This window comes from Hemicordylus capensis, chromosome 5, assembly GCF_027244095.1.
Source record: "Hemicordylus capensis ecotype Gifberg chromosome 5, rHemCap1.1.pri, whole genome shotgun sequence".
NCBI classification, from domain to species: Eukaryota; Metazoa; Chordata; class Lepidosauria; order Squamata; family Cordylidae; genus Hemicordylus; species Hemicordylus capensis.
In genome coordinates, this window is record NC_069661.1 from 152,330,062 (window position 1) to 152,346,495 (window position 16,434).

Consider the following 16,434-nt stretch of genomic DNA (forward strand, 5'->3'; position numbering starts at 1 on the left):
TGCAGAGAGAGCGGGCTTAGCCCGCTCTCACTGCAGACGATTGCCCGTGGAGTCCTGGGCGACTGGTTCGGCCACCCACACGACTGCCAGCTCTGTCATGGAGCCAGCAGGGGCTGCGGGGATTGAGGGCCGTGTGGCCCCCGGAAGTTCCAGGATGCACCACATGAGCATGTGGGGCATCCTGGAGAGACCCCCCCGAGCCCGGGAGGCTGCTTGCAGCTTCCTGGTCAGGGGTCTACTCGTGTGTCACCACGCGCCACAATGACACACGAGCAAAACGCCGATGTTAATGGAGCGCTCGCTCCGTTAACCTTGGCTAAGGGGAAGGGGAATTACCGAGGTTTGTTGCCAGGAGCCGTGTGGCTCCTGTTACAGCACACAATAGGCAAAAAGCGGGCTAGGCTCCCTTAGCCCACTTTTTGGCGATTGTGAGAATCGCCTCTATATGTCATCTGGAGCATTTCTTTACAACATTTCATTTTCTATGTGGAGGGATTTTTGTTTGTTTGTTTGTAGGAGTATTGTCATATCAGCCTCCACCTGTAATCTGAAGTAGTATACTCCAGACACATGTTGTTTACCTCCTTAGAGAGAATTAGGCCAGAGAGCAGAACTGAAAATTTGACCTTGAAGATTTGTCAGCCCTCAAAGGAGGAACTATTATCTTACCATGTTGCTGTCATATGATCCCTAATGCAATGAAGTCTTCGTCCCTGATCTCCATGTACTACTGAAACATGAATTAAATTCTAGAAGAATGATCTGTCCTTTTAGAACTCCTTTTGGGATCATTATTTAAAAAATATGTATATACTGCTTTTCAACCCCCCCAAAAAAAACTTCACAAAGAGATTTATATAGCAAAAGGAATAAGAAGATGGTTTCATGTCTCAAAGGGGCTCACTGTCTAGAAAGGGACACAAAGGAGACGCCAGCAATAACCACTGAAAGGGACACCATGCTGGGATGAATAGGACAGTTGCTCTCCCCGCTCCTAAATATGAGAGAGAGAGAGAGAGCATTTTAAAAGGTACCTCTTTTGCCCATTTAGCAGGGTTTAATTATACATCCTGGGATTTCTCAGACGGTGATTTTACATTAATTTATTTTCTGAGGTTATGGAAAACCTTGTACAGAGATTTTCATACATGCTACTTAAATACAAGAGATGGCATCAACAGAAGAATGTACTACTATGTCATTGCAGAATTAAATTGCTTTTAGTATTCTGTCCTTTCCCTGCTGCCAGCACAAAAGGCGATACTTGCCTATTTTAACTCAATTTTGTTAGCATTATTTCCTTTCCGCAAAAATGGGAATGTGATTGATCAAAGGTTTGCCCTAACAGAGGACAACTCATCTTGTGTGAGGATCCCATATTTGCTCAGTTTGCTGAAATACTTCTGAATTCTTAGTCTTGAAATGAGGCTAAGCTGTGACATTCCTTCTATAGTTCTCGGCAATAATCCTGTAGTATTTGGCCAGGCATCTAAATTATAAACACAAAAGGTTTCAGAAGACTGAAGCTTAAGGAAAGAAACCAGTTGTTTGAGAGTAAGGAAGGAAATATATAATATCCTTATCCCAAGAACAGGTTTTAATTTCATACAGTTTTGAGGTGGATTTCCACAGTGAGCCAAACTCCATTTCCACTTCTCTTGCATATTATAATCTTGAAAGTATTTCTGTCAAATGTCCTTGAGCATTTTGGTACTTTGTTCACTGGATAGTATAATCTTGAAAGTATTTCTGTCAAATGTCCTTGAGCATTTTGGTACTTTGTTCACTGGATATTATAATCTTGAAAGTATTTCTGTCAAATGTCCTTGAGCATTTTGGTACTTTGTTCACTGGATACCCAAGGACTGCTCCCTCACTCAGCACTAGTCCCTATGGCAGGCTTGCACAACATAAGGCCTGGGGACTGGATTTGGCCTGCAGGGACTATTTTACTGGCCCCCAGGTATCCTGCAACAACACAGGAGCTGGAAACTGCCTTACAGCACCATTCTATGCATGTTTTCTCAGAAATCCCAATGAGGCTTACTCCCATTTAAGCATGCCTAAGATTGCAGCCTGAAAGCAATGCTAATTTAGGGAGAGAGGACTTGGCATTTGGGGCTGACATGCACTCCAGGGGCCCCACTGACTGAGCAGGGGCAGATCTACTTTCCGGCAACTATCCTTGGTTAAAATTATGGGTCATTTAATGGAGGAATAGATCCACAAGTAACTAATAATATTTTTAATTTTAGTGTAGTAATGTGCTAAAAATTGACATCGGCTCCTGCACGCCAAGTTGTGGATGGTTCCGGCCAAGCAGGGCATTTGAGGTGTGCAGCCCTGCCCTATGGCAAACTGTACAGTAGCTACCTGTGCACAGAAACCAGCAGTCGAATTTCAACAGGAGCAATGCTCCTGTTGAAATTCCAGTGCCGGTTTCTGATTGCACAATGTGCAATCTTTCAGAACTCTCTTGTACAAACCCAAGTGAAACAAAAGTACTGGTGTGCAACAGAAGGAAGGGTGGGGTAATGTGTGATAGATCAGTTTCTGCTATCAGTTTTCAATGGGACTCATACAGGATGGCTTCCTAGAGGGCCATGCCCTTGGTTTATAATGAAGAAAAGAGCATTCCTGCATTAGCCATTTTCATCCATGCATTTAAATTATTGTGGGCTAAAACTTACTTAAAACTGAAAGTAAATAACTACCTATTTACAGTTTAATATCTGACTCCTGTCTCACTTTTGGGTAGATACTGTCACCAGTTTAGAATTTCTGCAAAGAATGAATAAAAACATGGACATTTTTGTGCAGTTTTTATGCTTGTATTTTAAATCTTTTTAATCAGATTGGTTTTATATTTTAGCTTAATATTTTAATTGTGTCATTTTTATAGTTTTTTTTTTAATTTTTGTGTAAACCACCTTGGGATTGTTTTAATGAAAGGCGGAATATAAATTCAACAATAAATAAAATAAAATAAAATTTTAAGAAAGATAAAAGAAAGGAAACTGGAATATTTGGGGCATGTGATGAGACATCAGAGATACTGTCTTCTGCAATTACTATTGCAAGCAAAGATGGAGGGCAGGAGGAGGGTAGGGAGGGTAGGAAGAAGGAAAACATCTTGGCTGAAAAACCTTAGAGACTGGTATGGTAGAAGCACTGCATCACTATTTAGAGATGCAGCGTCAAAATATCCAGTAGCCTTAATGATAGCTAACCTCCAATAGGAGAAGCAACTAAAGAAGAAGAATCCCGTTTCCCCACCAACTACCATTTGGCTGTCTTCATGTCCCATATTGGTAAAATCGCATCAGCTCTTGAAAAAGTGAGTATTTTGATACACACTGCCCTAGCTTCTGCAGTTAACCCACAGAGCAGTAATTCTCTGGAAAACATGTTGTTGTGCCTGCAGCTGCTAGTTCACCAGCTCCTCTTTATTTCCCTTTCCCCCAGGATTCTTGCCCTTCCCCGCTTCTGTATTCTACCAGATCACCACTCTTTCAGTTATGGTATGAGTTTTACTAGCAGTAAGTTCAGCAGTGGTACATGAGTAGATAGACAGATATCCTTCATTACAGTCATCAGCCAGATAAACAATCCTCATACAGTTTGTGGCAGACAACAAGAACCTACATCAAAGTAAGCATCACTGTGCGTATTTTGCAAGCTATGAAGCAAAATTTAGCCACATTTAAAGAAATGAAACCATCATCATAATCCAATAAAAGGTGCTGCAGGGTACATCAGTATGTACTATATAAAGGCGCAGCATCCTTCCATACACAGGGCTTGCCTTATACAACGAGCTTCAAATCCCTTGCACTAGACTGTACAGTATTCAAGAGTAAGTGGCCGAATGAAGATGGTTAGGAGATAGGCACATTGCTACATAAAAATGAATCAAAAAGGTAGTTCATGCCTAAGGAATGTTGCTGAGCTGCTAATTGGCTAATAGGTTTCTAGCTATCTTTTCTAAAGCCAGCATTCCGATTCTTAGGTTAGCAGTGGAATTTTGCAGCCACCTCAGCTAAGCCTGGTAAATCCTCCTGATATCTGCAGCAAAAGCTTAGGCTTGTTTTTGGTTTCCCCCCTAAATCATCAATGCAATGGTAAGCAGAATCCATATCTCCTCTATATTAACTCAGCAGTCAGTGATGATCATAAGAAAGCCTAGCAGAAACACTGCAAAGAAATGTACCTGGTCATTATTGTTGAACCCCTTTTCCTCCATCAGTCTGAAATCAGACAAATCCAGTGCGGCTTAAAAAAAGAATAAAAAAGAATAACAACCTCATAAAAAGACAAGAGACCTTTAAAAGGCAACAAAGCTGTTCAGAAGAGAGTGAGAGAGCAGGAGAGCTTAAAATACAATGCAACAAACAGTCACCTGTTCAAAAATATAATGTTCTCTTAAACCCATGAAGCCCGCAACAGAAGCTGGTATTTTCAGAAAACATTTTTATAATTGGACCCTGTAACTAATGAGCTTATAATCCTCTTTTACTACGGCAAGGGATGGCCGCCGTACTGCCAACCTTCTGCCCTATCTATCTATATATATAAGGCTTAGGTGGTCTGTGCTTTACCAATCGGAGGTAACAGAGCAGGAGCACCGTGATGATTTGGCAGTGGGAATTCCATATGCAGATAGGGAAAAGGAGCCTGTGATGGTTAAGGTCAGTTGGAATGCAGCTGTTACTGGCGGGAAGAATGTAGAGGAGAGAAGAATATATATATATATATATATATATATATATATATATATATATACACAAGTTGTTCTAGAAAGAACTAATCAGCCTGCTTTCCTTTCACTGTCTCTACAACTGGACTAAATTTGGTTCAAATTGAAGTCCACAAGTTAAATCTCTTGCACCTCAAATGTTCATGTGTCCACCATATTCAGGGATCAGGGTGGATGACATCATTTCAAACTACATCATTGAGGTATCCCTGGGTGTCACTCACTATAATTGTACTCAATCTGGTTCAAATCAGTTAGACTGTCCACAAATTAGTGCACTTGTGCCTCAAAGGTTTACATGTCAGCCATCTTGAATTGGGATGGATGACATTGTCACAATCTTGGCCATTGAGATGTCCCTATGTATCCCTACACTGTAGCAAATTTAGTTCAAATAAGTTAAGCGGTTCACAAGTTAGCCCACTTGCACGTCAAAAGTTTACGCATCCTCCATCTTGAATCAATGTGGATGACATCATCACAAACTATGCCACTGAGGTATCCCTGTGTGTCACTCACTGCATTTGTACCCAATTTGGTTCAAATAGGTTAGACAATCCACCAATTAGCTGGCTTGCACCTCAGACGTTCACACTGCCACCATCTTGGATTGAGGTGGATGACATCATCACAAACTATGCCGTTGAGATGTCCATATGTGTCCCTACAGCTGTTGCGAGGGAGAAAGGAGCCCCTTTAGGAGAAGGAGGCTGCCACTGTGTGAATTAGATGAGGAAACAATATGAACAAGATCTGTTAACTCAGGAAGAGGGGGGAGACGGGGGAAGAGCAAGCAAAGGAGAGAGAGAGAAAGAAGGGAGGGGAAGAGAGAAAAAAGGAAGGGCAAGGGATGGGCCTGGGCCTGTCAGGGGCCTGAGGGGAACAAGTGGCCATGGCAGCAGCAAGGAATGGCCTGGTCAACTGTTGCCACTGCTCGGAGCTACAGAGGCCATTAACGGAGGGAGAGAGGCAAGCAAGGGACAGGCCCGAGCCTGTCAGCATCCTGAGGGGAACAAGCAGCCATGGCAGCGGTAGCAGCAGTGAGGAAGTGCCCAGTCAACTGCTATTCCTGTGGGGAGGAGGAGCAGGAGCGGGGCTTGGCAGGGTGGTCTCTGGGTTTAGGGGGCTGTGGCTTGGCCAATCAGTGCCGGCAATGCTGCAGCCACGACCAAGAGGGGTGAGGGTGAAGGATATGGAGCAATGGGATTGGGATGGAGGAGCAACCAAGAGGGGTGAGGTGAGGGGATGAGGGGGATGGAAGCAATGAGACAGAGGAGGAGGAGGAGGAGTGCAGCTCAGGTGTGGGTGGAGAGAACTCTGAGGTGAGGGGGCTGTGGCAGGGGGTGAGGGGAGCAATCAAGTACTAGTGTGCAGATGCTCTGTGTGGGTTAAGCTAGTTGCATATTAATAGGCAAAAGTATCTCTCTTATACCCATTGGCTTTGTTATGCCAACAGAGAAATAGGAAGGTTTAAATGGGCTTACTCAAGTTGAAGGAGCAAGGATACAGAAAGCATACTTTGCATTTTACAACTACATGTATTAATTTAAAGAACACAAAACATACATTTTCTAACTAATGTAACATATCCCATTTCCCCAGTCTGTCTACCAGAGCTACAGTTCAGCCATGACTGGCCTGAGTTAAGGTGCCAAAAGCCACATCCCCTCACCTCGCTTGGCAATGGACCACAGATAATACCTTGCTGCTCACTCCACTTGGTGGTGTGCGGCATCTTGCCATCCAGCAGCTCAGGGACCAAGTTTCTACCCTGCTTTACCAGGCAGCCAAGTCATGAAGAGCCTCCACAGTGGCTTCTGCTCCTCCTCCCACACTCCCTAAGCCTCTTCTCATGAGCAGTGAGAAGGGCTAGAGGGTGAGCTGCGGAGAAGGCTGATTTAATGCACCTTCCCCGCAGACAAGCAGTCCTTCCTCCTTGGGCAGGCGGATCACCTGCCCAGATGAGCACCGGCTCCTGCTGGTAACTCTGAGGGTTGGGGTGCATTGCCTTGCGTTGTCCCACCCACCCAGAGCTCCAATAATGCACTGCGGACATCCCCCCTCCCCTCCCCTCCCCTCCCTGAGTCTATCAGCCGCAGCTGCTTGGCTGATATAGGATCAGATAAACAGGGTTAGGAGAGCGCTCGCTCTCCTAACCCTGTTTAGAAGGGTGGCTCCACAAGCGAGTTTGCCGTGCTGTGGTGCAGCTGGGATCAGGTGCGTTCCTGGCGGTACATACATGTGTGAAAAACTGGGCTGGGCTTCTTTAGCCCAGTTTTGCACGTGTGTGTGAATAGCCTCCCTGTATTTTAAAAAGGAAAGAAACGGGAACTGGAGAGGAGAGGTGGTCTAGTCTTCTCGTTTCTCCTCCTCCTAACATCCTCCTCTGTCCACTCCCATTCTTTCCAAATATAGGGAACGTGGGCAGAGTATCAGGAGCAGCAGCCCCAGCTCATTGCCTTTTGCTACTTGTGGTGAATGGCAATGAGCTGCGGCCCCACTCTCTGGGCCAGAACCATGTTTGCTTCTGCCCTACCCCCTTGCTGGCCCTGCCCCCCACCTCACTGGCCCCATTTGCCACCCTTCTTCTCCACTGCTGGCCTCGTGCTCCAAGGTGTGGTGCTCCAAGGTGTGGTAGGCTGGTGGCAAGTTAGCAAGGATGGATGGAGGTTGCAGCCAGCAGTGGCTTCTCTTCATTGCTGTTACACCAACACCAACAGCTCCCTTGCTCTCTCCTCTCCCATAGCAAACATGTCCACTTTGTCTACTCCTGAAATGGAGAAGACAAAATGGGCAGATTGGTTGTTGGAAGGGAGAGAGAGCACAAGTGATCTGCTGGTGTTGGTGCTGGCACAGCCGTGGCGATGAGGAGAGGTTGCTGGTGAACACAGGCTGCATCCACGCTGCCTTGCTGCTGGCCTCCAACACCAAGCTGCAGCACACCCTGGAATGTAAGGATGGAGAGTGGGAAGAGGGGTGGCATTGGGGCCAGGGGGGGAAGGACTGATGAGGGTGGAGGAAGCTGGACCAAGAAGGAACCAACAGATGGGGCAATGGCAGTGGAGGTGAGGGCAGCAGCAGGCAGGTGGGGTGGTGCCTATTTTGGGGTGCCTGCACTCACCATTCTGTGACATCAGTTGTTCTGTGGCATACTCACCACTTGAGGCCATTGATTCACCTGGCCTCTTGTGGCAGCTGCCCCCAAGAAAGCTGTGGGCAGAGGTGGCCAGCAACAGTAGTGGTAGTGGTGATGGCAGTGACCTTTTCAGCTGGCCTCATGGATGATCCAGCCTTGAGGACCCACTGTGGACAGTTGGCCCTTCTTTAAATTCTACAAACTGGAAGGGCAAATCTCGGGACCAATAAGAAGCCAGAGTTTTCTCACCTAAGAAGAAAGCTTGTCCCCTCATTCAAACATTCCAAAGCAGACCAAGGTTGTTCATGACAGACCCATCCAAGCATCATCAGTCTCAGATTAGTTAAAATAATAATAATTACCATGTTTCTTTGAGACACTCTATGCCCGTGTAGTTGTGCCGTCGAGTCGGTGTCTCTCCTGGCGACCACAGAGCCCCGTGGTTGTCTTTGGCAGAATACAGGAGGGGTTTCCCATTGCCATCTGCCACGCAGTATGAGATGATGCCTTTCAGCATCTTCCTATATTGCTGCTGCCCGATATAGGTGTTTCCAATAGTCTTGGAAACATACCAGTGGGGATTCGAGCCGGCAACCTCTTGCTCCCTAGGCAAGTTACTTCCCTGCTGTGCCATTAGGTGGCTTGCTCTGTGCCTGTGTACAGGGCACTAATGTCAGAAGCAGCATTTAGGTAGTGCTTTGGGATCTCAGCATGAATAACTCCTACCCAAAGCAGAAGCATCACAAGAGAGAGCCATGTGCACTTTGGGGCCTGACTGGCAACCTGTTCAGCATCTTGTGAGCACACTCAAGGGAACTCAGGGCACCTCTTAGACCGTGCTGGTTTCATAACTAGTTAGGAGCAACACAACTCCTTTCTTGCCCTCAAGCTATTTTGAGAAGTTTTTGTTTGTTAGTTTTAATGTCCTAATGGTTGCACCTGGGAATCGTGCAGAAGGGCGGTTCAAATGCTTTAAGCAGACAGACAGTTCAGCTTAACATTTAAGAAAATCTATACGAAACCTTTTAAAGTAAAGATAAAAGGCAATGCAGGAATATCAGAGATACTATCTGTACTCACCTGTGGTTGGATTACTTAGTTTAACCCCCACCCCCACCCCACACACAGAGTAGTTCAGAGAAGTGCAAGTAATATAAGAAATGTTTCCCTCAGGAAATGTAAAACTAAACATTCTAGTATGCATGCCATGTGCCTTTTTATGCAAATGCGTCTAAGGAGCAATGAATATATGCTTTGTTTCTACGACAAAGAAACAGATTGTCATAGGAAACTTTTTTAAAACCCGGCTTTAAAACCTCCCCTTAGTAGGCATAGTATTAGCACAGTTTGGAGCAAATTACCATTTGGGTTCATTTAAAAGAAAAAGTGGGGGAAATCAATTTGGGTTCATTAAAAAAAATTAAATGCATTGACTGCAATTTTGAAATACTTATATATAAGCCGATTTGTTGATCTTCAACAACTACAGTATCATAAAATATTCCTTATGCCAGATTAATGACTCAGCAGCATTTTAATCCATTTGTGTACCCACCCAGTTGTAAACAGGTTATTTAACGTTGCTACAGTTGAAGTAATTTCAGTTTGCAGGGATCTGCAGTCTCCCCAGAGATCAGTACTACTTGGATACAATAAAGAACTGAACAAGACTAAAGTTGGAATAATTTCCCGAAGTTAGAAAGTTTGAAAACCATTGCCTTTGACAACTAGCTGATAAGGCAGACAGAGCCACCTCAACACATTTAAGCTCATTAGATGTAACATCCATAAGAACATAAGAACAGCCCTGCTGGATCAGGCCCAAGGCCCATCTAGTCCAGCATCCTGTTTCGCACAGTGGCACACCAGATGCCTCCGGAAGCCACAGGCAGGAGTTGAGGGCATGTCCAAATGATGTATCTATTTCTTTTAAAAAAATCAAATAATGTATACATTTACATTTATATCCCACTCTTCCTCCAAGGAGCCCAGAGCAATATAGACTTGGTTATATTATTTGTCCTCATAACAACACTGTGAGGTAGGTTAGGCTGAGAGATAAGTTACCTAGAATCATCCAGGAAGTTTCATGGCTGGGCACTTGCACTCAGGTCTCCCCAGTCCTAGTCTAACCACTACACCAAACTGGCACTCCATAATAATGTATAGTTGATAGTAATATAAAATAGCTGATATTTATGAGTAGTGATGATCAAGAACTATGCCCTGAAGAGATTGTCTCAGTCTGACAGATGACTGGATCACTCTTGCAGGTAGAAATTTATTAGGTGAAGCTTTCCCCATCACCAACTCCATACCTGGAAAAACGTGATATGGTTCTTGGGCAGATTTCAAAGGCACAGGAGTCCTGTTAAAATCAGTCCTCCATTGTGGAATGGCTTGAATGAAAATAACCTGCGTCACAGGAGTGTTATAAGGATGTATAAGACAAGGGTTGTATTTTGCTAGGTAAATTAATTATCTATAATATTAACAGGGCTGTCTGCTGGTTCAATATTTTTGTTGGTCATGTGTCTTTTGACCAATACATTCTAAATAAATATGCATACTGTATTACCAAAACCTCAGTATAGGTGCCCTCTTACGATATTGGAAGTTGTGTGCGGCAGTAAACAAGGTCACAGTTACAATATTTTCTTTTCAATTCCTGTTACAATAATATACCAGAATCAAAATATGTCACAAAAAAACAAATGTTGCTTTCATTACTGATCAGCTGAAAGCTGTGCAGCCCGATCCTATGCATGTTACACAGAAGTTAGTCGTATTACGTCCGATTGGACTTATTAAGAAAGCATGCATAGGATTGCACCCTTAGTTGATTAGGTTATCAGTTACACCAGTTAAGGTTTCTCATTGAAATGGCTATGCAGGAAAAGAAAAAACGCAGGAAAAGAAAAAAAAAAGGCCATTTCTCACTAACATATTCATTTCAGTGTATGCACATTTTAAACTGTTCATTATGTAACTATGATATAAGCTAAACAGATCTGACTGGGTCACTGAGATATAAATAATGTAATATAACCAGTTTAAAACTTGTCAGGAGGCAGCCTGCTTGATTTCTGCCATAACCACTGTAACACTGGAATTAAAGAATGTATTAAGATTAGATAAAGACCACTTGGCCATCTCTTCATGTGGCAGGATGCTGGCTGATAGTCCAGGAAGCCAGAAAATGTTTCTGAATGAAGCATTCAAGTATTGAAATATCCTAAATGGAGGTAATAAAAGCCTGGTAAAATGGCATGTCCTCACCTGATGGTAGGATGCATGGTATAAGGGGACTCATCCTGCCCCCCCCAAGTGTAAAGAGGAAAAAATAAAGAAGTTTGTCACAGATCATAGGTGTCCAACAGGGAAAAACAGACTTGAGTTTTTGAGAGGCTGGAATGGAGAAGCTCCTCCAGAGAGAGCTGAAGCACTTTGGCTTTTATCTCTGGGAAACTGATGTAACCCATTTCTGCTGGTAGGAATGTTCTGCTCTCTCAGCTCCATCTAATGCTCAAGCTGTATATTTGTAAATAAATGAAATCTTTACAAACGGTAAGCCTCATCTCTCTTCCAGAGGAAACCAGAATCCAAGTAGCTCTGCACCCCGGAATTTCCCACTACTTAGGGAAGGGGGGAGCATTCATAGCAAGTTGTCATGCAATCAGTCTGGTTGTCCTTAGTGCCTTGACCTCTTTTAGCTGCAGCTGCTGCTGTTGATGTTGTTGTTGTTGTTGTTAAAGTAGCACATATAAAGTGCTTAAGAGAAAATGAACTTGAATTATATAAGCTGTTGAAAGCATAGCTGTTGCCACATAGCCCCCCTCCCTCCTTGGAAACTTTGGCCTCTGACCTAAGAAAGGGCCTCTGAGCGGGACCCTGAATACAGACAGGTGTTTAACCCCAGGAGTGGGAGTGAGCCTCCAGGTGGGTCAGATTGCAGAGCTGTGCATATCTGAACCAGTTTATGCTGTAGGCAGAGAGGCAACACACCTGATCAAGGCATTCCTTGTATACTTAATTAGGCCAGTGTAGCAGGTCAAGCAAACCAGGGCTGTTGAACAAAAGACTGTCCCTTGGAATCTGAACAGCCACACCTCACCATGCAGTTAAGGCAAGTGTCCAGGCAGCTAATTAGATTGTGCACGAATTGGCTCTTTTGTTCCAAAACCCATCTAACAACTGTCCTATTCACACATCTTCTCCGAGATCCTATCCTGGAACCTTCCCCTTTGTAGTACAAAGTTTTCTTGCCATTGGCAAGAAAGGGCAAAACCTTATAAAAGAGGCATTTTCTCCCCCAGCATGAAGTCTCTTTGTCATGAAAGTTGCACACAGTGCCTTCTACTGTCCAGGTGTCTATCTAGTTGAGTCTGAGGCTCAAACCCTTTCCTCTCTAACTATTGGGTTTCTAAATTTGGACACTGGACTGCAGGGTTCAGAACTGCTGAGCTGAAATCACTGTTCTTGAGTGGGGTTTGGGTGGGCTTGCTGTGGGGCAAGCCCTGGACACTCTTGGACGGAAGGATTAATCTCTGTGTGGGTCCACTATGGGTTAATCTCCGTACCTGACTGCCTGATAGCCCCTGGACTTCTCAGGGAAATCCTTGAGCCACTGAGGCAGGGCCATTCCCTACCTGAGCTTTTCACAAGCTAACTGCCTCGGTAACCCAGTGCTCCCCTGTGCTAGTTGTGGGCGCATGGAGTGCCACAAATCTTGGAATTTGATGCCAGACTGATTCTCATTGTCTGCTGCTTTAGCAAAACCTTTGCAACTGGGACCCCTAAATCTTTCCCCCATCTCTCCCTCCCTCCCTCCCTGTCTTTCTGCCCACATTCCAACACTTACTAACTACTGGGCTATTAGAGCCTTCACTCCCTTGCTCCCTGACTCTCCTTATCTCGTCACAGGAGTTTTCTCCACTCCCCACGCAACTGTAATTGTACCAAGATTGCCAAATACTACATTTAATATTGCACCTCTGCATTTTACAATTAAAGTGTATCTCTTATTTTCAAAAGCTTTATCTCTGAGTCTGTTGCTCCTCTGGGGTATCCTAACATTATCTTACCTCTGTCTAGATTGTAGTTCATTTGTTATTCATGCTTGTAAGTTTGATTTTGAATAATTTCATGAAAGTTGGACCAAAAGCATCTCTCTCTCTCTCTCTCTCTCTCTCTCTGGGTGGTTTACAACAGAATAAAAACAAAGCAAAACATTCATCAAGACAAAAATGGGGGTGAGAGGGGACACGCACCTTATAACAATTTTAAAATGTTAAAATAATATTTTAAAACTGCATTAAAACCATTAAAACAACATTAATTAAAAGCCTGGGTGAAGAAATGTGTTTTTAAAGACTTTTAAAAAGCTGTCAGAGATGGGGAGGCTCTTATTTCACTAGGGAGCACATTCCAAAGCCTCGGGGCAGCAGCGGAGAAGGCCCGTCCCTGAGTGGCCACCAGACGAGCCGGTGGCAGCTGCAGACGGACCTCTCCAGCAGATCTCAGTGGGCGGTGGGGTTCATGCAGAAGAAGGCATCCTCTTAAATTCCCAGGGCCCAAGCTCCTTCAATACTAATAATTGGTCTCTTCGAGATGACGCAGAGACCAGCCTGGCTGTCGCATTCTGGACCAGCTGTAGTTTCCGGACTACGTACAAGGGCAGCCCCACATAGAGCACATTACAGTAATCCAGTCTGGAGGTTACCAGCAGACATGCCACTGTTTTGAGGTCATTCACCTCAAGAAACGGATGCAGCTGGCGAATCTGCCGAAGCTGATAGAAGGCACTTCTATCAGATATGCACATGTAACATACAAATTTGTGAGCAAGCATGCTAACATAGCTTTTAAAGATATATACACGATAGCATTATGCTAATAGCTTTTCTCATTGCTTTGTTCTTATGAAGCTGAAAGAGGCAATTCTCTTGAGGTCTGGATCTATATTTGCCTTATTCTTTTTTATTGTTAAATTTATATACTGCCTTTCATTAAAAACAATCCCAAGGCTTAGACTTTTTTCTCTTCATATATTGTTGGAATCATGATGGTGCTACTTCTTAGTATAACTACACAGAATAACTATATAATATGAGATTAAAGATTGGTAATCCAACCCTAAATACTTTCAACTGAAAGTAAATCATACTGACTTCTGTGCAAATTACTTCCAAGAATACCTTCTTCAGACCAGCAGACAAGTAAACCTTGTCCCACCTAATGCATTTAAGAACATAAGAACATCCCTGCGGGATCAGGCCCAAGGCCGATCTAGTCCAGCATCCTTTTTCACACAGTGGTCCACCAGATTCTGGAAGCCTACAGGCAGGAGTTGAGGGCATGCCCTCTCTCCTGCTGTTACTCCCCTGCAACTGATACGCAGAGGCATACTGCCTTTGAGGCTGAAGGCAGGGGCGTAAGTTTCGTTGGGCAAGGGCAGACAGGGCAGCGAAGCAGCCTGCCAGCTGCTGCAGCCCCTGCAGTCTCCACCTCTCAGCTGTTTGGCAGGTGGGCGGGGCTTCCAGAGAGGCCTCCATGCAGGCCTCCCTGAAGCCTGAACTTGAGTGCCAGCAGGCAGGCAGCAAGTAAGGAAGGAAGAAGGGAGGCAGGATGGCCAGCGCTGGCTGCCCTTGCCCACCACAGCTCAGCCCAGCTTTTGACTCCTCAGGCTTAATAATGGAGGTAGGATGTGATTTCCCTTTTGTGGTTATCCCCAACCCCATTGAATATTTAGGGATTGCTTGCCATAGAGCTTTAATATAAGAGGGGGATTCGATTGAAATGACTCTGAATATTTAATTTAGAGATTGAGGAATTTGCTGGTTTTATATATTATTTTTAATTTTAAAAACTATTTTAAAAAAAGTAGTCCCACTCCGATATGGAAGAATCTGCCCTTTGCATTCATAAAAAAACAACCCATTTCAGCCCCAGCCTGATCACCTGGAGTGACTGGGCATAGGGCTTCAGTTTTGAGCAGAGAGATGTGGGAGGAATATGTATATTTAAACTGAAGTGGATTGGACAAATTATTGGTTTTTAATATTTTTAATTTTTTTAAAAAAAACACCATCAAAAAATCCTATAAGTGGCTTGTTCCATGACAAAAAAAATTACAAAATCCTTTAGGTTTCAGTGAAATGTTCTTCCAGCTAAATGTGGTTAGATTTGCTGCCTGGAAGCAAACTGTACTGAATTTGTTAGTATTTATGAGAAAACATACATAGGGTCGCATTGCATGGTTGAAAGTCTCCTTTGTTAATCAGCTGTGAGGGGCTCGTTTTAAAATCTCATCTCCAGGCCCACTCCAACCTTGCTACGTCCCTGGCTGGAGGTGTTTCCTGCCTCCCTGGATTAAGTACTTCCTAGCCGATATCTGAAGTTCAAGTCCATTCACACATGAGCCTATCAAAGGTAATACTCACAGGCATTGGAAATGTCACTACTATTGCCATCTATTGCAATATTGTTGTTATCTTCCACTGAACACAGAAGATTGTACATGGGAAAATTTAACAGAAAAGCATAATCAAGACATTAAGTACATTAATTCACAAGACTTTTTATTCTCCAATCAGATCCATTTAGCTCAACATCAGTGTTGCATAATTTAAAATTTGCTACAAGGAAGGGCATATACAGAGGTGCCCCTAGGTAATTTTGGAACCTGGACCTAAAGGCCTTTGGAGCTCCCGCCTTCCTGGCTGCATTTTTAAAAAAACATGTAGGTTCTTGAGGGCACAAACCACACCACCCAGGACAGATTAAAGAAGATTTGGTGGGGGGGGGGCAGGGGGTGTAGAGGCCCTGGACTTCAGGCCCAAAGTCCAGAGGTAAGAGTGCCTAGTCTGGGCATATATGTAAATAAGTATTGACTTCTTTGTTTTTCCAGCTTCACCCTGAGTTTATGGTAAATATTCACAAAAGTGCAGTTTAATCCAGGCAAAGGATGATGATGATGATGATGATGATGATGATGATGACGATGACGATGATGATGATGTGTGTGTGTGCCTGCAAAGAGCTATACCTAGGAGACTGCAATCCTCAGACTGAAAGAAGAGCAGAGTGGGGTGATAACCTTTTCTCTGGAATTGGCATCCTTTGTTCACTCTCTTTGTATGGAGCATACAAAGGACCTTGCTTTCAAATAGTTGACTTCAATTATTAGCCTACTTTCCAGTAGGCTTATGAGATCACCCTGCTTTCTGTGTGTGTGTGTGTGTTCATGTGTCCGTGTGTGTGTGTGTGTGTGTGTGTGTGTGTGTCCCGCCCGCAAACATCAACTTCGCAGTGCCTGGACCAATATGAACCAAATCGGGTATAGTTATAGGGACATATAGGGACACCTGAATGGCATAGCTTGTGATGATGTCACCCACCCCAATTCAAGATGGCGGGCACGTAAACTTTTGAGGTGCAAGTGGGCTAATGTGAACCGTTTAACCGATTTGCACCAAATTTGCTTCAGCTGTAGGGACACATAAGAATGCCCTAATGGCATGGTGTGTGATGATGACATCCA

At 44.1% G+C, this 16,434-nt stretch overlaps 1 long non-coding RNA gene across 2 annotated transcripts in view; it reads right to left on the reverse strand.

The window, feature by feature from the left end:
* LOC128325990 (uncharacterized) overlaps window positions 1-13,318 on the reverse strand; it is a 28,094-nt gene extending 14,776 nt beyond the window's left edge. Inside the window, exons 1-3 of one of the 2 annotated variants that reach the window (XR_008307783.1) lie at window positions 12,977-13,318; window positions 4,211-4,272; window positions 1,088-1,489 (exon numbers count right to left, since the gene is read on the reverse strand). This is a non-coding gene — a long non-coding RNA (uncharacterized LOC128325990). Of the gene's footprint in view, window positions 1-1,087; window positions 1,490-4,210; window positions 4,273-12,976 lie in introns of those variants that run through there. The other variant, XR_008307782.1, reaches the window with a different exon arrangement.
* Between the last annotated feature and the right edge of the window lie 3,116 nt (window positions 13,319-16,434).